Below are 27,921 nucleotides of genomic sequence, written 5' to 3'. Positions count from 1 at the left end.
CTAGAGACGGAAAGTAGACCAGAGGTTATACCAAGGTCTGGGGAGGGAGGGAGGTGGTTACTGCTTAGTGGGTACAGAGTGTCCATGCTGGGTCACAAAAAAGTTTTGGAAATAGATATTGGTGATGGTTGTAGAACATGCTGAAGGTAATTAATGTCACTGAATTACGTACTTAAAAATGGTTAAAACGGGGACTTCCCTGGTGGTCCAATGGCTAAGACTCTGTGCTCCCAATGCAGGGTCCCCAGGTTCAATTCGTGGTCTGGGAATTAGATTCTACACGCTGCAGGTAAGATTCTGCATGCTTCAATTAAGACACAGTGCAGCCAAATAAATAAATATATATTTTTTAAAGACTAAAATGGCAAATTTTATGTTTTATGTATTTTGTCACAATTAAAAAAACAGAAAATAGTGCCAAAAGAAAGGAAAGAAGGAAGGACGGAAGGAAGAGAATAATGTTAAAAGCCCTTCAAAGGAACCCCTTCAGTAACATCCAGGGCACCCAGATAACATCTTTAATAAAGCAATTTTTTACAGGCCTCTGGAATACGTGATAAGGTGACGTGATGAGCAGGACAGGTGTGTGATGAGCACACACCTGTGTGTCGAGTGGGGGCATCTGCAGCTGCTGTTGGTGCCTGGTGGTGACGACACTTTGAAAAAAGCAGCTTCAGGCTGGATGGTTGGCTCCGGTTACTCTGAAATCCAACTCCTTCAAGGTTGAGCTCCCCTCTTGACCTCCTTGTTTGGCTGCTCTTTGGTTGTAATGAGCCAAGGCCCAGGCCAGCTCACCGCCTGATTCAGGAGACACTCAGACGTACCATCCAGGTGTCTTTTCAGCTTCTACCGCAGGCAGCTAGAATCCTCAGTCTGATACTTGACTACCCATCCTGCTCTGTCATCTCTGCTTTTATTTGTTTATTTTTGTATCATTTTATTTGTATCATTTTGTTTGCTTTTACTAATTTTATTGGTGTATGGTTGCTTTACAATGTTATTGTTTTTTGCTGTGCAGCAAAATGAATCAGCTATATGTATACATATTTCCCTTCTCTTTTGGATTTTCGTCCCATTTAGGTCAGGCTTCCCTGGCTCAGATGGCAAAGAATCTGCCTGCAATGAAGGAGCCCCAGGAGACCTGGTTCAATCCCTGGGTTGGGAAGATCCCTTGGAGAAGGAACTGGCAACCCACTCCAGTATTCTTGCCTGGAGAACTCCATGGACAGAGGAGCCTGGTGGGCTACAGTCCATGGAGTCGCAAAGAGTTAGACACGACTGAGCAAATAACACTAAGTCCATTTAGGTCACCACAGAGCACTGAGTAGAGCTCCCTGTGCTGTACAGCAGGTTCTCATTTAGTTCAGTTCAGTCGCTCAGTCGTGTCTGACTCTTTGCAACCCCATGAACTGCAGCACACCAGGCCTCCATGACCATTACCAACTCCTGGAGCCTACCCAAACTCATGTCCATTGAGTCGGTGATGCCATCCAACCATCTCATCCTCTGTCGTCCCCTTCTCCTCCTGCCCTCAATTTTCCCCAACATCAGGGTCTTTTCAAATGAATCAGCTCTTTGCATCAGGTGGCCAAAGTATTGGAGTTTCAGCTTCAACACCAGTCCTTCCAATGAACACCCAGGACTGATCTCCTTTAGGATGGACTGGTTGGATCTCCTTGCAGTCCAAGGGACTCTCAATGTGTCTTCTCCAACACCACAGTTCAAAAGCATCCATTCTTTGGCGCTCAGCTTTCTTTACAGTCCAACTCTCACATCCATACATGACTACTGGAAAAACCATAGCCTTGACTAGATGGACCTTTGTTGGCAAAGTAATGTCTCTGCTTTTTAATATGCTGTCTAGGTTGGTCATAACTTTCCTTCCAAGGAGTAAGCGTCTTTTAATTTCATGGCTGCAGTCACAATCTGCAGTGATTTTGGAGCCCAAAAAAATAAAGTCTGACACTGTTTCCACTGTTTCCCCATCTATTTGCCTGAAGTGATGGGACTGAATGCCATGATCTTTGTTTTCTGAATGTTGAGCTTTAAGCCAACTTTTCACTCTCCTCTTTCACTTTCATCAAAAGGCTCTTTAGTTCTTCTTCACTTTCTGCCATAAGGGTGGTGTCATCTGCATATCTGAGGTTAGTGATATTTCTCCTGGCAATCTTGAGTCCAGCCTGTGCTTCTTCCAGCCCAGCATTTCTCATGATGTACTCTGCATAGAAGTTAAATAAGCAGGGTGACAATATACAGCCTTGATGTACTCCTTTTCCTATTTGGAACTAGTCTGTTGTTCCATGTCCAGTTCTAACTGTTGCTTCCTGACCTGCATACAGGTTTCTCAAGAGGCAGAGCAGGTGGTCTGGTATTCCCATCTCTTTCAGAATTTTCCACAGTTTATTGTGAGCCACACAGTCAAAGGCTTTGGCATAGTCAATAAAGCAGAAATAGATGTTTTTCTGCAATTCTCTTGCTTTTTTGATGATCCAGTGGATGTTGACAATTTGATCTCTGGTTCCTCTGCCTTTTCTCAAACCAGCTTGAACATCTGCAAGTTCATGGTTCACATATTGCTGAAGCCTGGCTTGGAGAATTTTGAGTCACTCAGTCAGGTCCAACTCTGCGACCCCATGGACTGCAGCATGCCAGGCTTCCTTGTCCATCACCAACTCCTGTTAACCAATAAGGTTCTCGTTAGTTATCTATTTTACACATAGTAGAGTATCTATGTCAATCCCAACCTCTCCATTCATCCCACCTCCACCCTCCTGTCACCTCTGCCTTTGGAACCTCAGTCTTTGAGCCCTTCTAGGTGCTGAATGGACTTCAAAACCATTGCTTTGCTTCTTCCTGTTTAGCACCTGCTGTTGTGACTGCCCTCCTCCAAGGGGCATGGAAAATGACTCTTCCTGACCATTTTCTTTGACCATGGTGCATCCCCTGCTCCAGAGGGAGTGCAGCCAGGAACCCAGGTGCTCTTCCCACTCTATTCCTGCCTTCAGATCGTCTTCGCTGGACACCAGAAGCGCCTGTCCTGCAGCCACGGCACGGCCAACCCTGTGGCAGGCCCTCCTGCACTTGGCACCGTTTCCCCTGAGAACTTCCTGCTTGTTCTTTTCCGTGATTCTTCAGGGCTTTGTCTTTCTCCGGCCATATCCTGTGGGGGGATTCACCTCTCTCCTTCAAAGGCTTACACCAGGCAGGATCTCAGATCATGACCATTTTCAGAGAACTGTGTACACAGGAAAAAGTCTGAGACATGCTCTCTAAAATGCTCCTTTGCTGAAATTTAATTTTGACATCTTGCCACATGAAAGATTTTTTTTTTTTTTGAATTGCGGTAAAATAGACCAAACGTAAAATCTGCCATCTTAAGCATCTTTAAGTGTGCAGTTGAGTAGTATCAAGTATATTCACACTATTGTGCAACCAAACCGCAGAACCCTCTGCGTCTTGTAAAACTGAAGCTCTGCCCCCATTAAATAGCAACTATCCTCCCCCCACCCAGCCCCTGGCACCACCATTCTTCTTTTGGTCTCAGTGAATCTGACTGATTTTCCTCATTTGAGGGCAATCATACAATAGTTGTCTTTCTGTGTCTGGCCTATTTCACTTGACATAATACTCTCACAGTCCATCCATGTTGCAGCATGTGTCAGAGTCTCCTTCCTTTTGAATGCTGAATAATACTCCAGCATGCGCATACACCACATTTTGCTTACCTATTCATCTGCTGATGGATTTGGGGTTGCTTCCACCTTTCGGCTACAGTGAATCATGCTGCGGTGAACACGGGTGTATTAAATATTTTTCACTTCCTTCGGGTACATACCCAGAAGCAGGATTGCTGGATCATAAGGTAATTCTATTTTTAATTTTTTTGAGGAACTGCCATACTGTTACATAAAAGTTTCAGAGGATAACAAAATCACCCAGAAATGATCAGTGGAGAAGACTGGATTAAAGTGATACAAGGTGATAAGTCTGGCATCTTTAAAACTCATCATCAATATTTTCTTTGGCCTTGGCTTTTCCTTAGATCTGTCCCTTTCCTTTAATTTAGGCTACAGAGTGAAGATGGTACTCTTCTCCAAGTGCCCGAGGCCCACGGTAACAGTCTCAGTTTATTGGAGAATGCCTCTGGGGTCCATAGTGGAGGAGGAAGCAGGATTGAGCAGAAGGAGGAGTTGAGCTGCCATGCAGGCGTTGATGGCAGTCTTGCCCAGCCCAGCAGGACACTCAGGAACCAAAAGGTCTTGTCACATAATTCTGTGCTGGACCAGAACAGCAGTCTACACACCCTCCTTGGTCACTGGATGTGGGCTGTCTTGGAACGAACATGACCTTGAGCTTGGGGACCCTCTGCAGCTGAGATGGGTTCTGAAGCCAGAAGCTGGGGCCACATCTCCATCCTTGAAGGGGAGTCTGTGTGGCAGATCACCATGTCCACTGTAGTAGTTTCTGAGAAAGACTGCTGACCACAAACACCAACGAGAAGGTGGCCAGGCTACCATATGATATCACTTATATGTGGAATCTAAAACATGACGCAAATGAACTTGTCTATGGCACAGACTCCCAGACACAGCGTGGGTGTGTGAGTGCCAAGCCGGGGGAAAGGACTGATGCTGAAGCTGAAGCTCCAATATTGCGGCCACCTCATGCAAAAAGCCGACTCATTGGAAAAGACGCTGATGCTGGGAAAGACTGAAGGCAAAAGGAGAAGGGGGCGAAAGAGGATGAGATGGTTAGACAGCATCCCTGACTCAATGGACATGAGTTTGAGCAAACTCCAGGAGATAGTGGAAGACAGAGGAGCCTGACACGCTGCAGTCCATGGGGTCACAAAGAGTCAGACACTATAACAATGAAAGAGACTCACAGATACAGACAGCAAACTTGTGATTGCCAAGCAGGGGGTAGGGGTAGGGGTTGGGGGAGGATGGATCGGGAATTTGGGATTACCAGGTGCAAACTATTACATACAAAATGGAAAAACAACAAGATCCTACTGTATAGCACAGGGAATCATATTCAACATCTGGTGATAAACCATAATGGGAAAGAATATGAAAGAGAAAGAATATATATGTATAACTGAATCATTTTGCTGTACAGAAAAAATTGATACATTGTAAATCAACTATACTTCAGTACAATAAATTTTTAAAAAATGTGGCCATGTTAGTACAAAGCAGGTCATTTGCTGGAAGAGGGTCTGTGTGGGTTGGTGATGAGCACAGAGCAGCTAGGTAGGAACCCTCGGCTTTGTCTTCCTCAGCTCGGTGACCTTGGTGAGGTTACTGACTCCCCTGTGCTCCAGCTTCCTCCTATGACAGGGGTCATGCTAGAATCAGCCTCATATAGGCATTCACCGTCGCATCACACCCATAACCAGCTCCGTATGTGTAACTGTCACCACAGATGCTTTGAGTGAAGATGGGGTTCTAGAACCTGTGGAAGCAGCGGGGAAACTAGGAGGGTGAGGATTCAGAGAGTGAGGATAAAATGAACAATGAAAGATGAGCAAGGGAGCCCAGAGGTAAGAAATGAGACACTCAGAGAAAATAACACAAATGGCTGGGAAGACAGTGTCCGATTGAACTTTAAAATCAAAGGGCAACAAACAAAACAATTTGGAAACATGAGCTGGGAGCTGGTTCTCTGAATATTTCTGGGATCTTGTAGCAAAATCTCTTCTTACTCCGGCTCCCTCTCCTCTTTCCAGTGACACCACTACTTTTCTCTTTCTTCCTCCTGGCTTTGCAAGTCCCAACCCCTACGGATCCATAGTGGGGGACCACCTTTGTAGGCACATCTATTACAAGTTGTAGTAGGACTTGGATGATGCCGTGCAGCAGGTCAGGGAGAGGTGGGACGAGAAGATCAATGCACAAAAGAAGAGACTAAGACATCATTCTGTCAAGTAGGGGCTCCAGGCAAAATGAGCACATGGGAGTGAAACCCGGGAGCGTGACGTGCAGCCCCTTCCACACTGGCCATCAGATGCCCCTAAAGGTGGGAGTAAGGGAACAGCCAGGAGCGCAGTCAGCCTTGCTGCTGGGATGGATCAGAAATGGACAATGTGTATAAAAGTTACAAGCCCTTCAAGATAGAACACAAACGAAATAAAAGGAAGAAGTGAGAGCGCTCACATACACTGAACTGACAGATGACCTGTCATTGTCCTGACTCAATGGAGTCCTGCTCCATCCCATCCACATGAGTAGGGCCTCTCCTTGCAGACGCCTCACCCCTGCACAGCGAGCCCACCCAGGCCTGCAAGAGGGGCTCCTCTGGGCTAAGTGTGCTCCGAGTTCTAGACTGTGTCCCTAGCGCCTGTGTGGTTCAGCATTGCACTGACAGCAGATTTCTCCCCTGACTTCCCAGCATGACAGCACATCTCTGAAAAGCGGCTGAGCTCCTGAGAGAACTCGGGATGGGAGGAGAGGAGCACGCAGAGATCCCCACGCCCAGAGCCCCGCTTTCCACAGCACCAACAATGGAGCGCTCCTCTCCTCCCTCCACCAGCAGGTCCATTGTCCTCCGGCTGCAAACGAGAGTGGGATAAACAGCAGCTGCGAGGCCCCTGCCCTTCCTCCTCGGAGGCCCGGGTATGGAATGTGAGAAGCCTGGCCTTAGTACAGCCGGTTCTGACCGCTCTCCAAAGAGAGCTGAGGAGGTGGGGACATCAGACCACTCGTTCAACACAAAACATCGTCTGCAGGGAAAGGCTGCGCAGTTACATCAGCCGTCATCACTAATATTTTCCTATATTCTGCACATGCAGTAACTAGAGGAACGACATAGTTTTGCATACTTTATATATGTGTATTTGCATCTGCCTGGCTCAGATGGTAAAGAATCTGCTTGCAATGCAGGAGATCTGGGTTCAATCCCTGGGTCAGGACGATCCCCTGGAGGACAGCAACCCACTCCAGTGTTCTTGCCTGTAAACTCCCAAGGACAGAGGAGCCTGGTGAGCTCCACAGGATCTGGAGGGTTGCAAAGAGTCAGACATGGCTGAGCAACTAACACACACACACACACACACACACACACACACACACACAAAGCCTTATGTAGTCTCTGAGTCAAAAGTTAAGTTTTTCTCCTTTTCTAATTAACTTTCGTGGCCCCCTACCCCTCGGATTTCTCAGATACATAGTAAATCCGCAGTTCCTGGAGTCAGCGTGCTCTGTGAAGTTGCTCCAGGTGAGGGGCCTGCAAGTCTCCTGCCACGGCATTTCTGTCAACTGACCATCTGTGTGTATTTCTGTTTAAAGACATCTTCTTAGACATGTGTTGTTGGGTCATTAACACTGAACCTAGGGCCCACAGCACACAACTGGTGTTTACCAGGTACACAGATTTTCTCTGAGAGGCCTGGCCCAGCCCTTCTGCACTTGAGAACACCGGGCAGCACTTTACCAGGACACCCATTCTCAACAGCAGAAACATGAATGACAAGTATATAACTACGAAAACATGGCACCAAGTAGACATGGAGTAGGACACTTGTCTCCAGAAGAGGCTGAACCGAGAAGGTGAGCACCGCCCCCACCCACCCCCCACTGCAACTGGGAACACGCACGTGTTCGGGAAGCACTTGTGTGCATCTGCAAACATCCTCAGAAGCCCTGCCAGCGTGCTGCGACTCTGGGGTCACAAGTACATTTTAGCAAGGAGACAAATTCACAGGTACAGAATCCTGGAACTGCATGGAGTAGAGAATGTCCTGTGGGCGAACCCATGAGTGAAGTCACTCAGTCCTGTCCGACTCTTTGCTACCCCATGGACTGTAGCCCACCAGGCTCCTCCGTCCATGGGATTTTCCAGGCAAGAATACTGGAGTGGGTTGCCATTTCCTTCTCCAGGGGATCTTCCCAACCCAGGGATCGAACCCAGGTCTCCCACACTGCAGGCAGATGCTTTAACCTCTGCGCCACCAGGGAAGCCTGTGGGCGAACCTGTATGGAACCTGAAATCAAGAAATCCCGGTTCTATCAGCTTTCAGAATGTGGAGAATTCTATTCCGGGGCCACTTGGGACGCACTGGCCACTGTGCACAGAAGTGATGCTGCCGTGTTCCGACCCCTGTCACTAGACCACCTATGGGGAGATGCTTCAAAGTCAACGATTCTCAACGTATGGCCCTGGATGCAACTTCTGGAAATTCAGATGCAAACTCTTATAAGATAAACACAAGGTCCTACTATGGGTTTCTCTGGTGGCTCAGACAGTAAAGAATCTGCCTGCAATGCAGGAGAGCCAGGTTTGATCCCTGGGTCAGCAAGATCCCCTGGAGAAGGGAATGGCAACCCACTCCAGTATTCTTGCCTAGAGAATCCCATGGACAGAGGAGCCTGGCGGGCTACAGTCCATATTGTACAGCAAAGGGAACTATATTCAATATGCCATGATATACCACAATGGAAAAGACTATGAAAAAAATAAAAATATGGCTTCCCTGGTGGTCCCGTGTAAAGAATCCACCTGCCAATGCAGGAGACATGGGTTCAATTCCTGGTCCAGGAAGATTCCACCTGCATCAGAGCAACTAAGCCCATGCCCCACCACGACTAAGCCTGTGCTCCAGAGCTGGAGAGCTGCAACTACGGAAGCCTACGTGCCCTGGAGCCTGTGCTCCCAACTAGAGAAAAGCCTGGGAAGCAACGAAGACCCAGCACAGCCAAAAATAACAAGTAAGTAAATTTAAAATATATATATATATACACACACATATCTATAACTAAATCACTTTGCTGTACAGGAGAAATAAATACAACACTGAAAATCAACTCCACTCCAACTAAAACATTTTTTAAATAAGAACATGTAGATTCCCGGGCCCCACTCCTATCTACAGGATCAGAATCTCTGGAGATGGGCCCAGCAATCTGGGTTTTAAGAAGCCCTCCAGGAGACCCTGCTGTGTGCGCAAGTTTGAGAACACTTTTCTAAGTCACACAGCTTCCTCTGGTCCCCAGTGGCTCCTGGCCTGCAGTGGGCCTGACTCATTCTCCTTCCGTGTGGGAAGAGTCATGGCTTAAAAGTCAGAACAGAGTTCACATCCCACTTCTGCGTTTTACAATGGGGAGACCTGAAAGGACTGAAATACTCTGACCCTGCAGCTTCTTCATTTATGAAAACATGGAGATGAAAAGAAATATAGTAGATGAGAAAAAGTGCTCAGCACACACGAGGCCCTCAGAAAATGTTAGCTTTCTTTTCTTTCCCTCCCTTTCAGTATTCATCCCTGAACAAAACATGAAGGGTGAAGGGAAAAAAGAAAGAAAGAAAACAAAAAACAAAAAAACAGAGAGACAGTGTTCTTTCTTTAGAATAGAACAGAGCTTGGGGCTTATCTCAGAGAAAACAATTACTATGTTCATCTCTCTCTCTCCCTCCACTCCGCTTCTCCCCTACTTCCCCCAATACCCCGTGTGTGTGTGTGTGTGTGTGTGTGTGTGTGTGTGTGCTTGGAAAGCTGAGACTCCGCTGTCAGTATGGCTAGAGGGGGGAAAACACACTGAGGTCCTTTAAAGAGAACTCAGACTATTTTACTGAGCTCCTTGACCTTCATAAACAGTGAAAAAGCCAGTCCCTAGACTCCTTATATCCTTCCTGTTTTCATCCTGTCTTCTGCCTCCACCAGGCAATTCCTCATTCTGCTCTCCTTCAGCCTAAGGAACTAGAAACTCCTTTCAGCTGGCTTGCTAGGATCCTCAAGGACTTTATTTGAACAATGGGTGACTGCAGATTACTGCCAACCACCCCTGTGACCCCCCAGATGGAACTGAGGGAGAATCCAGGTTTCATCTCACCAGCCCTTCCTTCATCCTGAGTTTGAAGTCACTAAAAACAAAGGAGGGGCTTCCCAGGTGGCGCTAGTGGCAAAGAACCCGCCTGCCAGTGCAGGAGACATAGGAGACGCAGGTTCGATCTCTGGGTCAGGAAGATTCCCTGGAGAAGGAAATGATAACCCACTCCAGTGTTCTTGCCTGGAGACTCCCATGGACAGAGGAGTCTGGGGTCTACAGTCCATGGGGTCGCAAACAGTTGGACACAACTGAAGCGACTTGGCACGCAAAATCAGAGAAGCCTAGCAAGGTGTTGTATTCAGATATTCTAATTCTGCATGTTGGAAAAAAATTTTTTTTAATGATTTATTTATTTGGCTGCACTGGGTCTTAGTTGCGACAGACAGGCTCAGGCAGGCTCAGCTGCCCCATGACATGCAGGATCTTAGTTTCCTGACCAGGGGTCAGACCGGCATCACCTGCTGCTGCTGCTAAGTCACTTCAGTCGTGTCCGACTCTGTGAGACCCCATAGATGGCAGCCCACCAGGCTCCGCTGTCCCTGGGATCTTCCAGGCAAGAATACTGGAGTGGGTTGCCATTTCCTTCTCCAATGCATGAAAGTGAAAAGTGAAAAGTGAAGTCACTCAGTTGTGTCTGACTCCTAGTGACCGCATGGATTGCAGCCCACCAGGCTCCTCTGTCCATGGGATTTGCCAGGCAAAAGTACTGGAGTGGGGTGCCATCACCTTCTCCGGCATCATCTGCATTGGAAGGCATATTTTTAACCACTAGACCACAAGGGAAGTCCCAGAAGTTGCCTTTTTTTTTTTTTTTTTTAGTTCCTCCTAGGACTGCAGTCTTTCTTTGACTGCCTTCCCATACACTATCTTTCTAGAGACCTGCTGCTGCTGCTGCCAGTGTCTAAAATAATTTGTCACAGTCTTGATTCCTGGCCCCCGAGCAGTGGTAACACTCAGCAAACTAACAAACGTTTACAGTGAGGAAGAGACGGTTATGGTTTGGAATTTAGTGGAATTTAGTGGTTAAAAACCAGCTGCCCTGTTCTGAGTCAGGGAGATTCCTGAATGCAGGTTTCGAGATGTCTCATCAGCCTTCCTCACCTTAACTGTTTTATATGTCAACTCAGACTCTGCTTCAGCTAGACAAGCCTACTACTATTTCCTTCCTGATGCAGTTTCCTTCTCTGAAAACAGAGCTGGAGGCAGCTCAGACCCAGCAAAGGGAGACGACTGATCCAGATCATGTTTGGGTCCAGGGCTTCTTCTCCAGCATTATACCTCTCTTCCCAACCCCTAAGCCATTGTCTTAGCCCTTCCCAGTAAACTTTCCTGTGTGTGCTCAGCTGCTCAGTCATGTCTGACTCTGTGACCCCATGGATTGTAGCCCGCCAGGCGCCATGAGATTTTCCCAGCAAGAATACTGGAGTGGGTTGCCATTTCCTTCTCCACCCTGAAACCCCAAACCTTGCTTTTTCCTTTCTACCAAAACCTGTCCTCAAACCTTTCAAATCTCTTGAAAATCTGGCTTCTCTGAGCAATCAGACCTTTCTGATCCTCATCAGACTCTGATCATCCCATTTACTCCAAGATCCTCTCTCTTTCAAGCAAAGAATGATACACAGTAAGACCATCGAAATTTCTGACTTAGAGGATTATCCCAGTTTTTAACAGATAAGGACCCCAACTAGCTACATCATTAGTCAGAGGTCCCTAAGCTGGTTAAGGAACAAAGTCAAAGTCTAAAACTCATGTCTCTGAGTCCACAGTTCAGGATTTTGTTTTCATTACATGAAAGTGTCTATTTGTGTTTCTTTTCTCCATCAATATTCTAATGTCTTTTTAAATTTTTTCTTTATCTACTTATTTATTTGCCTGTGTCAGGTTTTAGTTGCCACACTTGGGATCTCTGTTGCCCCGTGGGATCTTTTTTGTTTGTGTTTAGTCGTGGCACATGGGATCTTCTAGTTCCTTGACCAGGGATTGAACCCAGGCCCTCTGCATTGGGAGCACCGAGTCCTAGCCACCAGACCACTGCTGCTGCTGCTGCTGCTGCTAAGTCGCTTCAGTCGTGTCCGACTCTGTGCGACCCCATAGACGGCAGCCTACCAGGCTCCGCCATCCCTGGGATTCTCCAGGCAAGAACACTGGAGTAGGTTGCCATTGCCTTCTCTGGGAAGTCCAAATATTCTTCTTTTTATATCTTTACATGAGGTTGTTTCTTCAAATTTCCTTTGTCATCATTACTGGCGACATGATAAATCTCAGTCGACATCACGACTCAGCATTTCCCCAGAGTACCCCATGTGGAGCACACAGTGGCACCCGGAACCACTGTGGATGGCCCACTCCCTAAACTCTTGCTCCTTATGTCCCAAATGACTCTAGCTTTATCCTCCAAAGAGAGTCCAGCCCCCTCAAGCCTCAAGGAGGCCAGAGTTGGTACAACAAAAGAAACATTGCTACTGATGCAGGAAATCCACTCCTTTATCTGAAACATGAAATATCAAAATACAGCTAGCTGAACTGGAAGAGCCTGACAGATGGGGCTCACAGGGGACATCATATTGTGGATACTGACTCAAGGCTCCTCTAATAGGACTCACAGGACCCGATACCCACTAGTGTGAAAGTGCCAGACCTCAGAAGAGCCATTATGACCCAGCTATAATGCACTGGGAGCAAAGGACTCTGGCTGAAAGCTGGGCCAATCAAACTCTCTTATGGCAATTTAGAATTGAGGCCTCACACACTGGTATGTGTCCTTTGGAGGCTAGAATTGTGCAGTGATGCAAAGTTAGGGCCCAAGTGGCCTTGCCTGATGATACTGTGAACGAGGGAGTGAAGCAGAACCTCAGAGAAGCAGAGGTGAGACACTCAAAGAAATAGACAGGCACCTTGGGATTCCCATTCCTGGTTCCACCTCTTTGTGACTTGTATGTATGCATGCTCAGATGTGTCCAACTCTTTGCGACCCCATGGACTGCAGCCCACCAGGCTCCTATGTCCATGGGATTCTGGAGTGGGTTGCCACTTCCTTCTCCAGGGATCTTCCTGACCCAGAGATCAAACCTGCATCTTCTGTGTCTCCTGCATTGGTAGGTAGATTCTTTACCACTGAGCCACCTGGGAAGCCTGTTTGTGGTTTGCAGGAAACCCAGTAAGTCCACCAAACCTGTTTATTCCCCTTTCTTTCTTTTTTTGCTGCTTGGCCTGAACTAGTCGAGTGGGTTTCCTCTGCAACAAAGAAGTCTGGACTGAGACTCTTCCCTTCCAGAGCTGAAAGGTGAACCGGGTAGCTGACCCTGGCTGGGAGGTCAGGGCAATCTGGCCAAGGACTGGAAGGTGGTGACTGTTTCCTTCTCTGTAGGCAGTAGTGTTGGTCAAGCTTGGATTTTCCATGCATCGGGGCTCTCAACCTGAGATATTTTCCTCTGTCCACCCTGACTCCCATCCAGGTAAACAGAGCAGCGTTTGCCAGCCCTCAGCATTCACAGAACTTAATTTCCCCTCATGCACTTCCTTCTGAAGCACCTAGAAGACACTTTTGCTTGTTTAGAAGCAAGCCCAAAACCTTATAAAAGTGAATCCAGGGACTTCCCTGGAGGTCTGGTGGCTGGGACTCCACACTCCCAATATGGAGGGCCCCGGGTTCAATCCCTGGTTGGAGAACTAGAGCCCACATAGCGCAACTAAAGTTAGCATGCTTTAAGTCAGCATGCTGCAACTTAAAGAGTCCACATGTTGCAACTAAAACAAGAAAGAAAGAAAAAAAAAGATCCTGCATGCTGCAACTAAGACCTGACACAGCCAAATAAATAAACATAAAAAAAGAAAAAAGGGAATCCAACTGGTTTTGGCTTTTTGCCTCTAACTTCTGTTGGGAGCAGAGATTCTCCACCTTCAGTCACCAGCACTGCTTTTATAATCTTTGATAATTCTACATACCACTGGTACTATAATTTCCTTACTATTTAAAAAAATATATATATATATTTTTGTTTATCCTAACCTGTAATATTCATTAATAAAACCATGGGCTTATAATGCATATTATATTTTTTCTAATAAATACCTAAATGCAAAACTATTACAAAAAAAAAAAAGGTATTTTTTTTAACCACCTAAGATCATCTCGTGTGTACCACCTTAGGAAACACTAGTTACATTGTGGGTTTGGGATCAGCCAGGCTTGGTTCAGGTGTTAGCTCTGCCATTTAATACCTGCATGACCTTGGACCAGTCACTCAATCTCTGTAAACTTCAATTTTGTCACAATAAGTCTGTCTAGGGACTTCCTCTCTGGTCCATGGCTAAGAGTCCACACTCCCAATACAGGGGGGACAGGGAACCCCCAGTTGGGGAACCCGATCCCACAAGCCGCAACTACAGATCTCACCTGCTGCAACCAAGACCCAACGCAGCCAAATAAAAAATAAGTGAATAAACAAAACAAATAAACATTAAAACAACAACAACAGTAAAAGCGTGTGCCTCGTGGGGGTTTTGGTGAGGATGCAGTGGGGCAGTGGTACGCACAGTGTATTCAGCCGTGTGGGATGGCACCCAGCACGCAGGAAACGCTGGGGGATGTCGCCTGGCAGGGCTGTTGGCCCTGCCCCTCCCACTTCTTCACTACGTTAGCTCCTCTTTCCTCCCTTTCTTCTCTTCTCAATCAAGGCACCAGCATGAAGTGGGTTTGTTTACTGAAGTATAGGGAATTTATACAGATCCCTCCCAGAGGCCAGGATAGAAAGCTACGTGTGCAGCCTCCGAGAGGTCCAGATTGGTGGCAGCTAATGACATGACTTATTACTCTGCCTGCTGCAGTGGCCAAGATAATGACATTGCCTCCACAGAACCTTGTTCTGAAGGTTTTCAAAGCCACGCAGACATTATTGAATGCATCCCCAGTAAGTGTGGACAAGCATTAACTCCTCCTTTATCGGGCGTGGGAATCAAGACCATAATGGGCCTGGTCTGGTTATTCAGCAACAGTGGCAGAGCCTCACAGAAGAGTCCAGGACCCCCTTCAGAGGCCCCCATACTGCCTCCCCACATGACATGCAAGGTCCTGTGAGCCTTCTGGAAGTGAGCAGGGAGGGGGTTCTGTGCACAAATAAAATATGAACACTGGGGACTTCCCTGGTGGTCCAGTTGTTAAGACTCCACATGCCCAGTGCAAGGCAGCCTGGGTTCGATCCCTGGTCAGGGAACTAGATCCCAAATGCCTCACTAAGACTTGATGTAGCCAAATTTTTAAAAATATCTAGGAACACTGAATCAAACACAGTTAAGACAGGTTTCTTTTCTGCAAGACTTCAACTGTTCATATGTTAATATGCATTACGATTCTCCAACAGGGAGACAGAGAGAACTTACTTTTGTGCATGTGACCACAACCCTGTTGTTGTTGTTCAGTCGCTAAGTCATGTCCGACTATTTGTGACCCATGGACTGCAGCACACCAGCCTCCTCTGACCTCCACTATCTCCCAGAACTTGCTCAAATTCATGTCCATTGAGTCGGTAGCATGATTGATGCTATCTAATCATCTCATCTTCTGTCAGCCTCTTCTCCTTTTGCCTTCAATCTGTTCCAGCATCAGGGTCTTTTCCAATGAGTAGACTCTTCACATCAGGTGGCCAGAGTATTGGCGCTTCAGCTTTAGTATCAGTCCTTCCAATGACCACGACCCTGCTGCTGCTGCTGCTGCTGCTGCTGCTAAGTCGCTTCAGTCGTATCCGACTCTGTGCGACCCCATAGACGGAAGCCCACCAGATTCCCCCGTCCCTGGGATTCTCCAGGCAAGAACACTGGAGTGGGTTGCCATTTCCTTCTCCAGTGCATGAAAGTGAAAAGTGAAAGAGAAGTCGCTCAGTCGTGTCCGACTCTTAGTGACCCCATGGACTGCAGCCCACCAGGCTCCACCATCCATGGGATTTTCCAGGCAAGAGTTCTGGAGTGGGGTGCCATTGCCTTCTCTGGACCACAACCCTACCTATTTAGCAATTCTTATGATACATATCCTCAGAGCTCTTGTTTGGAAGCAGGGCTTGAGCTGATGATACTGGCATGAATGCTACTCATCTGATTCCCTTATATGATTAAGCTACTCTTAGAACACTGAAAAATAGCCATGTCTGAAGTTATTCTACCCCCACATCCCCATGGTCCCACCCCAGAGACTATGGTCTCATTTCTGTATCGTAAGCCATTATACACCCCAGGAGCTGAGTCCCTCCACAGCTCACCTCGGTCACACGCTTGCTAGTGTGCAATATGTGAACTCTTTATTTGGTCCTTTTTAAAATCAAAAACAACCAACTTTAGGTACCTCCCTGGCAGTCCAGTGGTTAGGACTCCAAGCTTCCACTGCAAGGGGCATGGGTCGTATCTCTGGTGGGAGATCTAAGAGTCCATGTGATGTGCAGCACAGCCAAAAAAATTAAAAAAGAAAAAGGAAAAAAAAACAACAAAAATTTTTTTTTCCATTTTTTAAAAAAGGTTATTTTTTTAAATAAATTAGACCAGATCTTATTTAATAAATAAGACCTGGCTGCACCAGGTCTTGGTTGCACCACGTGGAATCTTTGTTGAGGCATGCCAGTTCTTTAATTACAGCACACAGGATCTTTAGTTGTGGTTTGTGGGATCCAGTTCCCTGGCCAGGGATTAAGCCCGGGCCCCCCTGCATTGGGAGCACAGAGTTTTAGCCACTAGACAACCAAAGAAGTCCCCCAACTTTAAAATTTTGTTAATATTTTTTATTTTAAGAACTTAAAATAATATAATAAATTATTATTTAATAATAACATATAATTACATAGTATATTAATGTTTATAAGCATGATTTTATTATTTTAATAAAAATTATTTCTAATTTTAAAAAATAAAATATTGATAGAGATAGGAGATATGCCATTTTACAAAGACATGAAGCCAAATCCTAGGGAGACCAAGTCTCACAGCAAGACCACAGCATTCCTAGAAACAGAAGTGAAATATCCTATCTCTGGGCATAAGGCTGCTTTACACAACTGAAGTGATTCCTCAGCTTAAATGTGCAGGTCAGGGGTATGACAGAGCCCTCTGAATTACGTGGACTCTGTGTCTCTCATCTGATGTTTCGTGTGAAGTACTGCATGGGGAGGGAAAAAGAGACAGTCATGGAAATATCTGCTTTAGAAATACGAATGGACCCCAAAATACATCTCCACAGGGGACCCCCTTGTTATACTGCTGTGAAAGGTGAGCACCAGTCCCAACAGAGAGTTGCTGGGGCTGCGTCAGCCTCTTCCTTAGCTTAGTGGCTGTGCTAAGGGTCAGTGAGCAGTCCCCCGCCTCCCGCAGCTGAGGCTCCCTCCCTGTAGGGGAAAAGGAGCATAGTCAACAGACAGAGCCTGAAGTGGAGGTGGTGTGACAGAGGATCCATGCTCCACGCACTTCTGTTTTCTCAAGAGGTGTGAGACAGCTTTCAAAAAGGACAATGCACACCATAAAGTTAGTATCAGGATTTCTGAAAGTAAGAGGAAGCAAAGCAGGAAGGCCACCATACCTACTGAGGATACATTTGTCTTTGAGCTTCCTGGCAACCACAGCAAAAAGGGAAACATGTCATAAACAAAGGTGGATAGTTGGATAGTGGGGCTTCCTGGCAGTCCAGAGATCAAGACTCTGCACTCCCAATGAAGCGGGTATGGGTTCAATCCCTGGTGAGAGAATTAGATCCCACATGCCATGCCATGGGGTGTGGGCTAAAATAAGTGGGTTTTTTTTAAGATAAAATAAATAACAACAATAATATAAATAAATAAAAAATAAAGAAAAGTGGATGCCTACTAATTACCCACTAATTAGAAAAAGATTTTCTTGGAATTAAATTCTTTTTTTTTTTTTTTAAAGGAATAGACTTTATTAATCTAGCTCTCAAACATTAGAGGCTAAAATTCAGCTGAACTCTAACAATCTATTTACAGAGTGCTGTCAACAGACCAGGTGGGGCTGGGCCGCTCTTCACTGTGTGCTCTTCACCGCACAAAGGACGTTTACATACACCTGACCAAACCCTCAGCGACAGGATACCAGGTGGGAGGGCACCAGGTCAACAAAGAGACGGACAGACAGACACAGACAAAGGCCAAGATGGCCGAGCGGGCCCAAGGGCCTGGCTCAGTGCTTTTTACCTAAGACCTTATTTTAGGGGCTACTATGCAATGGAGAAGGCAATGCCACCCCACTCCAGTACTCTTGCCTGGAGAATCCCATGGATGGAGGAGCCTGGTGGGCTGCAGTCCATGGGGTCACTGAGGGTCGGACACGACTGAGCGACTTCACTTTCACTTTTCACTTTCATGCATTGGAGAAGGAAATGGCAACCCACTCCAGTGTTCTTGCCTGGAGAATCCCAGGGATGGTGGAGCCTGGTGGGCTGCCATCTGTGGGATCGCACAGAGTCAGACACGACTGAAGCGACTTAGCAGTAGCAGCAGCATGCAATATAATGAACAATGTCCAGGACAGTAGGTTTACAATAAATGCAGAATGTTTTCATAGGACTGTTTCCTATAACAAGTTTGGATTGGAGTTAAGATTGTTATATCAAAGTGAAGTGGTTATGGCATCAGACTGGTCTTTGATGAAGTTGTTGTTTAGTCGCTAAGTCATGTCCACGTGCTTCTCAAATCTTCCAACCAGAGGACTTCCCTGGTGGTCCAGTGGCTAAGTCTCTGCGCTACCAATGCAGGGTGCCCAGGTTTGAACCCTGGTCAGGGAACTAGATCCCATGTGCCACAGCTAAGACCCAATGCAGCCAAAAAGACAAAAAAAAAAAAAGCTTCCACCCAGAAGTAGCACCTCTATTCACATTTTTCTAGCTAAGGTAAGTCATAGGATAATGCCTACCTGCTGAAAATGTGAGCAAGTATGGTCCCCCCTGCGCCTTGGAGGAAAGCCAGAATATTCATGGACAGACTGATGATGAATATCCCCAGATCAAGCTTCCCCTCCATTCAGAGGCAGTCGCTGCCATGAACTAGGGGCATATCTAGATCCTATTTATGTTTTTATTACAAATAAGCATTTATAAATAGTATAGCATCACTTTATGTACTTTACAAAACACTGGTTGAAGATATCACACCTTTATGTAGCCCTACAATTTTAAAAATCAACATTTTGCTTTCAGGATTTATTTCTGCTGAATCATATAGATCTGGCTTATTTATTTAATCTGCTGCATTGAATTCCATGTTATCACAGACTTGGATTTATTTATTCACTCCCTACACAGGAACACACTGTTTATAACTTTCTATAATTACTGGTAGGGTGTATTGCAAACATACTTGGGAGCATCCCCTGGCAGTCTTTCTCAGTTGGGTTTAACATGACAAATGTCAAAATGCAATCGCTATGTGTAATGAGTTAAGTTCTCTCTTAAGCATCCTGAATATTCACTGGAGGAACTGACGCTCAGGCTGAAGCTCCAATACTTTGGCTAACTGATGCGAAGAGCCGACTCACCGGAAAAGATCCTGATGCTGGGAAAGACAGAAGGCAGGAGAAGGGAACGACAGAGGATGAAATGGTTGGATGGCATCACTGATTCAATGGACACGAGTTTGAGCAAGTTCCAGGAGTTGGTGAAGGACAGGGAAACCTGGCGTGCTACAGTCCATGGTTTCAAAAAGAGTCCATACGATTCTCACAACTGAAAGACAGCAGCTAAGTATCTAGAATGATATCAGATCAGTATAATACTTGGGAGAGTTGAGAAAAGTCACTTAAATAACTGTCTGTGCTCACCGTGGCTCACAGGAAGAAGCCAGTTTGGATTTCAACAGTTGCTAATAAAGGGAGGAGCAGCCAGGAAACACCTGAGGCAAAATTTAAGCATCCAGAGAAGCTCATCAGGATTAGGAGACTGAATGAAAAAACAAATGAACAAACAAGGAGACCAACCACCTGAGATTAAGGGACTGCAAGCCTTGCTCACACCCTGATCTTGTCAGACTCCACATTTGAAGTGTTATATCACCCTTCATCAAATCCTCTGGGGTTGAGACACAAAGCATGATACTGTCTATGTTCCATACATGCTGCTGCAAATGGCATTATTTCATTCTTTGTGTGGCTGAGTAATATTCCATTGTATGTAAGCACCACATCTTCTTTATCCACTCACCTGTAGATGACAGGTCGCTTCCATATCTTGGCTACTGTAACTAGTGCTACTATGAACACTCGGGTCCAAATTATAGTTGCTGTCTGGATTGATGCCCAGGAGTGGGATGGCTGGATCCTATGCCAACACTTGCTATTGTCAGACATTCTACTTTTGGCCAATCTCATGAGTGGGAAACAGCATCTCATTGTTTTTGGTGAGCATTTTTTAATAATTAGCAGTCGCATTTCTTTCTTTGTGCATCACTGTTCAAGGTCTTTGCCCATTTCTCTTTTGAGTGGTTTATGTTTTTCCTGTGGATTTGTAGTATTTGTTGTACATTTTGAATCTAATGATTCATCCGTTACTAAGTGGCATCTTGAGGCAATTCTAGTACATTCTCTGCCTACACATAACCCACCACCACTAAAGTAATTTATTTCATTTTTTTAAGTCATCTTCATCTCTAACATTTTATGTATCCATGTCATGACTTGATACAGATACATATATACACCCAAAGCTAAGTTATTTTAAACCAAGTTGCAGTTTTACTAAATACACAAATGCATTTTATATATATTCCTTCTATCCCTAAGCAACCTCTTTCCTCAACAGAGGACATATTCTAGATTTGCCTAAATTACAATGAACTTTGGAATGGCCAGATCTGGACATGGCTGTGTTTGTTACAGTTATTGTTACCTGAAGATCAGCCAGTCCAAATTCCCTCTTCACAGAGGCTTTCTCTGCCCTACTGGACAACAGAACTGCTTAAAATGAGCTGCTGCTGCTGCTAAGTCGCCTCAGTCGTGTCCGACTCTGTGCGACCCCATAGACGGCAGCCCACCTGGCTCCCCCTTCCCTGGGATTCTCCAGGCAAGAACACTGGAGTGGGTTGCCATTTCCTTCTCCAATGCATGAAAGTGAAAAGTGAAAGTGAAGTCACTCAGTCGTGTCCGACCCTCAGTGACCCCATGGACTGCAGCTTACCAGGCTCCTCCATCCATGGGACTTTCCAGGCAAGAGTACTGGAGTGACAGTCCTTTAAATGAAACTTGATTTGTGGTTACTCTCTAACAGACCAACAGAGCAGTCAACAGTGCCCTGTGCTCATGCATTGGCAATAGTATCTTGCAAAGGGAACATTAGCTTAAAAGACATTTTAGAGCAAATAATAGTGTGGTAAAACTAGAGAGAGTGAAAAAGCTGGCTTGAAACTCAACATTGAAAAAAGATCATGGTCCCATAACTTCATGGCAAATAGATGGGAAACCATGGAAATAGGGACATATTTTATTTTATTGGGCTCCAAAGTACTGCAGACAGTGACTGCAGCCATGAAATTAAAAGATGATTGCTCCTTGAAAGAAAAGTTATGACAAACCTAGACAGTGTATTATAAAGCAGAGACATCTTTTTGCCAACAATGGTCTATACAGTCAAAGCTATGAGTTTTCCAGTAGTCAGGTATGGATGTGAGAGTTGGACCATAAAGAAGGCTGAGTGCCAAAGAATTTATGCTTTTTAATCGTGGTGCTGGAAAAGACTCTTGAGAGTCCTTTGGACTGCAGGGAGATTAAACCAGTCAATCCTAAAGGATATCAACCCTGAATATTCATTAGAAGTACTGATGCTGAAGCTGAAGCTCCAATACTTTGTCCACCTGATGTGAACAGCCAACTCACTGGAAAAGACCTTGATGCTCGGTAAGACTGAAAGCAAAAGAAGGGGGCGGCAAAAGATGAGATAGTTAAGATAGCATCACTGACTTAATGGTCACAGCTTTGAGCAAACTGCAGGAGATAGTGGAAGACAGAGGAAGCGAGCATGCCGCAGTCCATGGGGTTGCAAAGACTCGGACACGACTTAGTGACTGAACAACAACAACAAAATTATAGGATTAAGGAGAGTTTCAATTTTTCCTAAAACATCATCATTATTAAAGTTGACTCTGTGCAGTCATATGTTAGGATTATGACGTTTTTACGGCATTTTTTGTCCTTTTCTCTAGTCTGCAAATATCCTGTAATAGACCTGTGTGTGTCAGTCACTCAGTCCTGTCTGACTCTGCGACCCCATGGACTGTAGCTCACCAGGCTCCTCTGTCCATGGGATTCTCCAGACAAGAATACTGGAGTGGGTTGCCATTCCATTCTCCAGGGTTCCTTCTCAACCCAGGGATCAAACCCAGATCTCCTGCATCGCAAGCAGATTCTTTAGTGTCTGAGCCTAGAGCGTGGATACAGTAGACCTACATACTATAATATTAATCATTAAAAAATCATAATGAGAAACAAAACCAAAATGTGACCCACTGTGATTACAAGGATTCTTGGTTTCTCAAGTAGGTGTTCACCTCAAGAGGAGGGAGAAATCAAAGGCAGAAAAGTCTAAGGGCCTTTCCCATTTGTACGTTTTTCAAAATCAATTTGAAAGTGCTAGAAACCTGCAGGCTCACCCAGGATGGGGGCGGAAGTGGGCACATGCTATAACAGAAAGCGCGGAGAAAAAGCGCTGTGATGGAGGAGGGGGATCAGAACGGAGCGAGGGGGCCAGGCTCAGGGGGTCCGGGAGGAGTCTTTACCCCTGCCCAAGCAGGGCAGCAGGTACAGGGAAAGAGGGCCAGGAACCAACCCACGCCTGTCCCACCTTCTTCGATGTGACTGACCCAGGGCCATCCTCCTGGGGGACACCCTTAGGACATGGCATTTTGGGGTAAGAATACTTTGTTCTTATGTTGTATCTAAAGTCTAATGATGCTATTCTTCCCTAAGTCTTTTTTTAAGATTTTTCTTTAGCGGACCATTACAGTCTTTATTGAATTTGTTACAATACTGTTTTATGTCTGGTTCTTTGCCCTGAGCATGTGGGAACTTAGCTCCCCAACCAGGGACAGAACCTGCACCCCCCTGCATTGAAAGGCAAAGTCTTAACCACTGGACTGACAGGGAAGTCCCCTCATTAAATTTCTTTGTGCGACACTGGGTTAAAAGGGCACCATGTCATCTAGAAAGATGCATTTTGACAGGTGGAAACTTAAAGACAAACGAGGAAGGCTTTTTTCCTACCCCAATGCCCTCGGCTTCGGGAGGGGAAGGGGTGACACCACCAGATATTGTTAACAAAGAAACTGGCCTCAGGCTGGTGTCCCTCACTCAGCTGCTCAGCCTCCCAAGATTCCACTGACCCCAGCGACAGACGTGATGACCTGTGTTCTCTCTCTCACACACCCCTAAGGCTGCACTGGGTGATCTTTCTTTCCCCTGAAATACACTGTCTTCCTTTAAACCACAGCTCACCAGCACACACACCCCAAATTGTAACATGTGAGAGGAAGTGTGTACAGTAACAGGCCTTACTTGCCACCCCACCTCCAGTTCCTAATCCCAGGGACCACAAATATGGTGGCAGTTTTCAATGAAGAGTTAAAGCCTCCAAAGCAATTCTAATTTGCAGTGACCTCTGCTTCGCTCTTAGAAATCCCCTGCTTTAGGAAAAGGCTGATTACACTGGTGGGGTAGCTCATATGAGCTCCATGTTACCTCTGTGGCTACTGAGACTCAGACTGAATTCCCCAGAGTCTGGAATGGTATACGGTGAGACTTTTAATACGAGCTTCAGAACTGGTTCTTTTTACATGTATCTCCGTGATTGCCAGCGGTGGGAGGGCGAGTGCGCACCCCCTAGAGGGATATTTGTGTGTGTGTGTGTGTGTGTGTGTAAGGGGAATGCTGAAATCATATTCAATATAATAATTTAATGAGTGCTTGGAAAACAAACCCTACTGACTTCCTTTGCAAACTGTAGAAAATAAAGTCTGATAGAACTCTTCTTGGCTCTTAGGGACGTGCAAAGACATCTTCCTTACTATGGAGGGCATCCAGAGCAGAGACAGTGAGGTGTTCGTGGTTTGTTTATCAGATGAGGGGGTAGGTGCAGTCTCCACTGGCCACGTGGTCCTGCTCTGGCTCACTCACACTTTGTATTTCACAGCATCTTGCAATGGAATTGTTCTCAGTATTGTGTCATCTGGAACTATTGCCTACCAATAGCCATTATTTTTCTCCTACATCTAATGCCACCATCTATGGTCTGAATGTCTGTGTTCCCTACCAGACTCACAGGCTGAAATCACTGTAACCCCCAAAGGGGGTACCAGTAGGTGGAGTCTTGGCAGGTGATTAGTGCATGAAGATGGAGGCCTGCTGGGTGGGATCAGTGCTCTTATAAAAGAACACTGAGCCTTCCCTGGTGATCCAGCGGTTAAGAATCTGCCTTGTGAGGCAGAGGACAGAGGTTCGATTCCTGGTCTGGGAACTAGATCCCAAATACCTCGGAGCAACTAGAGAACCTGCACACCAGTGAAAGGTCCTGCACGATGCAACAAAGATCCCGAGTGTGGCAACTAAGACCCGACACAGCCAGAAATAAACAAAAAAAGCACACAGGCCCCTGGCCCTTCCACCACGTGAGGTTACGAAGCAAGGTCTCTGCACTCTGGAAGTCCACCCTCACCCGACCACTCTGGTGCCCTGATCTCAGACCTGCAGCCGCCAGAACACAGAGCAACAAATTTCCGTTGTTCATAAGCTACCCGGTCTGTGGTATTTTCTTACAGCAGCCGGAACGGACTCAGACAAAACAGACTCAGGAAAAAGGTACTGGTGGTATAAAAACAGAAAGAATACAAGGTTTTACACATAGTATAGTCTCAATTTTATGAAAAAAATTTTTTTACTAATTTATAAGTTAGTATGAGAAGCAGTGTGCTGTAGTTGGAGAAAGCACGGGCCTGCAGTCAGAAGGTCTCTGCTGCTTACCAGCTGCATAAACGCTCTGCTCCCCTGTTGTCTTATCTGCAACATGGGCAGTGTGGGGAAAGAGCTACATTTATTTCAGGAAAGTTGAATTAAATCAGAACTGATTTAAGTAAAACACTTTGACGATAGAAAGCACTCAGTAACTGATCTTGCTATTATTCTGAGGAGGGACTAGACAGAGCCAGATTCATGAGCATACAACTGGGGCCACACAACGCCTGGTACCTGGCAAGCACTCTGAACTTGGTTTAAAGCTGGGCTGCGGCCATCTTAAGATGCATAATAATGTTTTAACAAGGGGCTCCACATTTTCACATTGGGACTTGCAAATTACATCACTGGTTCTGAGAAAATACATACACACATACACACACACACACACACACACGGAAAAGACTGAAAAGGAATACATCAAAATCTTAACAGTTTATCTTTGGGTTATTTTAAAGGTGATTTCTATTTCATTACTTATTCTTCTGTAGAGTCTACATTTTCCATTTTGAATATATATTACTTTGTTTCCGAGGGAAAAAAAGTGAACACATGTTCTTTTATAAAACAGTTCTCCCCATTTTGCAGATGAGTGAAACCAAGGTAGCAGATAGATAGGAAATGACTCACACCAGAGCACATTAAGACAAGGATGGGGGAAGTGCACCCCTTCTGGTCCTGCTCCCCTCACAATGGTCTGAGTTACCCAGCGTTTCCAGCATGAATGTCTCTGGGCGTCTGACCTGGTCTGGGAACCAGCTCCACACTCTGCAGAGGGAGCCCCAGATCCCTGGCCTGTGAGCATGCGCACAGGCTGACTGCTTTCAGAGCTTTGAAAGCAGATGCCACGGTTCTGCTCCCAGAGGGCTCCCAGCCGAGTTGTGCATGAGGTGGCTGTGCACACTCTAGATGCTGTGAGAAGAGCAGGTACGACCTGGTTGAGCAACTGAGGGGCTTCCCTGGGGGTCCAGTGGCTAAAACTCTGTGCTCCCAATGCAGGGGCCCCAGGTTCCAGCCCTGGGTAGGGAACTAGATCCCACATGTCACATGCCACAGTGAATATGGAGATCCCGCATGCCACAACCAAGACCAGTGCAGCCAAATAAATAATTTTAAAAAAATGAAAAAGAGCAACTGAGAGCACTGAGCAGTCTTTTCAGTCAGGTTCTTCACACAGAAAATATAAAGGCTCCTCTGAACCTCCCTCCCCACCCCGAAGGTGTCCAGAGGTGAGCAGTATGAAGGAGCAGGGGGTGTGAACACAAGGGATAATCCCACTGTGTTCCCCACAGTTCACAGTATTAAACATCTCTAACAAAATCCCACCAAGATGGTTTCTTTATTTCACGCTCACAAAAGCCCAGCCTCCCCTGTGCTCTGATTTTCCCTCCTGCACTTTCTCTTCCGCTCCTGTGTCTCTTGGCAAGCATCCAAATCAGAATTTTTGGTGCTCTTCCCCACCCCGGCCCCAAGAATGCCTCTTGAAGGTCCTCACAGTTCATTCCTACTTCACCCAACCCTTCCTCCTCCAAGAACCAAGCCTGCTCTCAACAGCCCCCTTTATCTCCACAGACTAGCAATCTTTACGAACCATTAGAACTCATCTCCAAAAAAAAAAAAAAGAACTCATCTCTGGTAGAATTTTCTAGGCTCAGACTCGAGGCTCTGGGCTGAGATCAAAAGAATAAAGGAAAGACTCGGGGGAGCTCAACAGCCAGGCTCACGCTGGTGAGAGTCACATGAAAATTAACATTAGCTCCATTATGGAGTCCTTCTCACACCATCCAGGCAGGTAGTTGGCTTTACACCCATGATCTGACTTAGTTTAATCTTCACCATGATCTTGATAAATTAGGTACTAAGGCCCCCCTTCTTACCAGATGAAAGAGGCAAAGTAACATGTTCAAAACACAGGTAGTCAAAACCCACAGAACATGCAACACCAACGCGGAACCCGATTTCACACCTCGGACGTTGGTGATCATGACATGTGACATAGGTTCATCGTTTGTAAAAAATGCACCCCAACAGCAGGGATGTGACAATGGGGTAGACTGTGCTCTGTGTGTGTGTGGGCGAGGGGCGGGGAGGTCTATGGGGACTCTCCACACTGTGCACTCAATTATGCTGTGAACCTAAAGATGCTCTAAAAAACAAAGTCTATTAAACACAGACAGACACAACTAGTAAGGACCAGGAGTTAAAAGTAGGTCTGTCTCCTGCTGTATAGCACACCGAACTCTGCTCAACGGTATGTGGCAGCCTGGATGGGAGGGGAGTTGGGGGAGAATGGATACCTGTATATGTATGGCTGAGTCCCTTCACTATTCATCTGAAACCATCATGGCATTGTTTGCTAATCAGTTATACCTCATTACAAAATAAAAAGTTTAAAAAAAAAAAGCAACAAAAGAAAACTAGGTCTGTCTCCTTAGGTGATGGTGAGATACTGTCTTCAAAAACTCGTTGAGCTACATTGCACAGGCAGAAATAATGACAGTGTGTGTGCGTGTGACATCCTATTATAGATCACATTGGTATGTCTGTGTGCATGTTAAGTAGTCACCACGGAGAAAAGAGAAAGAACTGGAAAAGAGAAATCTTAAACTGAGTCCTGCCTCCATCAGGAAAGTAGAGTGATCCTGGGTTGGTCACTCTGATTTTGATTTCTCCATCTGTAAATTGCAACTGGGTCGTTGGGAGGCTCAAGTGAAATAAAGTGTGTACAGAGTACTCTGAAATCATAAGCAACTCTCCCCATATTGGTGCCCCCCACATACACACCCATATATACCCACGCACACTCACATGTTCACATCCATGTGATTGAGGGGTAACCAGGAACCTCTGCTTCCACCTTCCCCACTGAGCTGCTGGCCACCTGTAACACGGAGTGGCTGGACTGGCACTTCCACCTCAGTCTGTGAGCTCTGACCTCCAATCTACTCACAACCCGAAGTAGTACCGTTTGAGCCCCCGCCCCTGCCCTTCCCGCTGGTCTCGGGGCCCTGTGTGCAGCCCTTGCACCCTCACCCCTGCTCCCTTGTGGCACCTGCTGGCCTCACCCTCCCCACACCCTCCCCAAGTCCTGGTATGACAGTAACATGCAGATGTCACT

At 46.1% G+C, this 27,921-nt stretch overlaps 1 long non-coding RNA gene across 1 annotated transcript; it reads right to left on the bottom strand.

The window, feature by feature from the left end:
- Positions 1-357: 357 nt before the first annotated feature.
- On the bottom strand, positions 358-27,921 carry LOC147372985 (uncharacterized). Its single transcript, XR_015164434.1, has 2 exons — positions 27,612-27,921; positions 358-2,675 (listed from the first exon to the last, which is right to left on the bottom strand). It is a non-coding gene; the product is annotated as an uncharacterized LOC147372985 (long non-coding RNA).

Source organism: Bos grunniens, chromosome 5, assembly GCF_055505025.1.
Source record: "Bos grunniens cultivar Pamir isolate PY7600 chromosome 5, Bosgru_T2T1.0, whole genome shotgun sequence".
NCBI classification, from domain to species: Eukaryota; Metazoa; Chordata; class Mammalia; order Artiodactyla; family Bovidae; genus Bos; species Bos grunniens.
The sequence above is the reverse complement of the archived record's forward strand: the minus strand, read 5'-3'. Positions and strand labels throughout refer to the sequence as shown.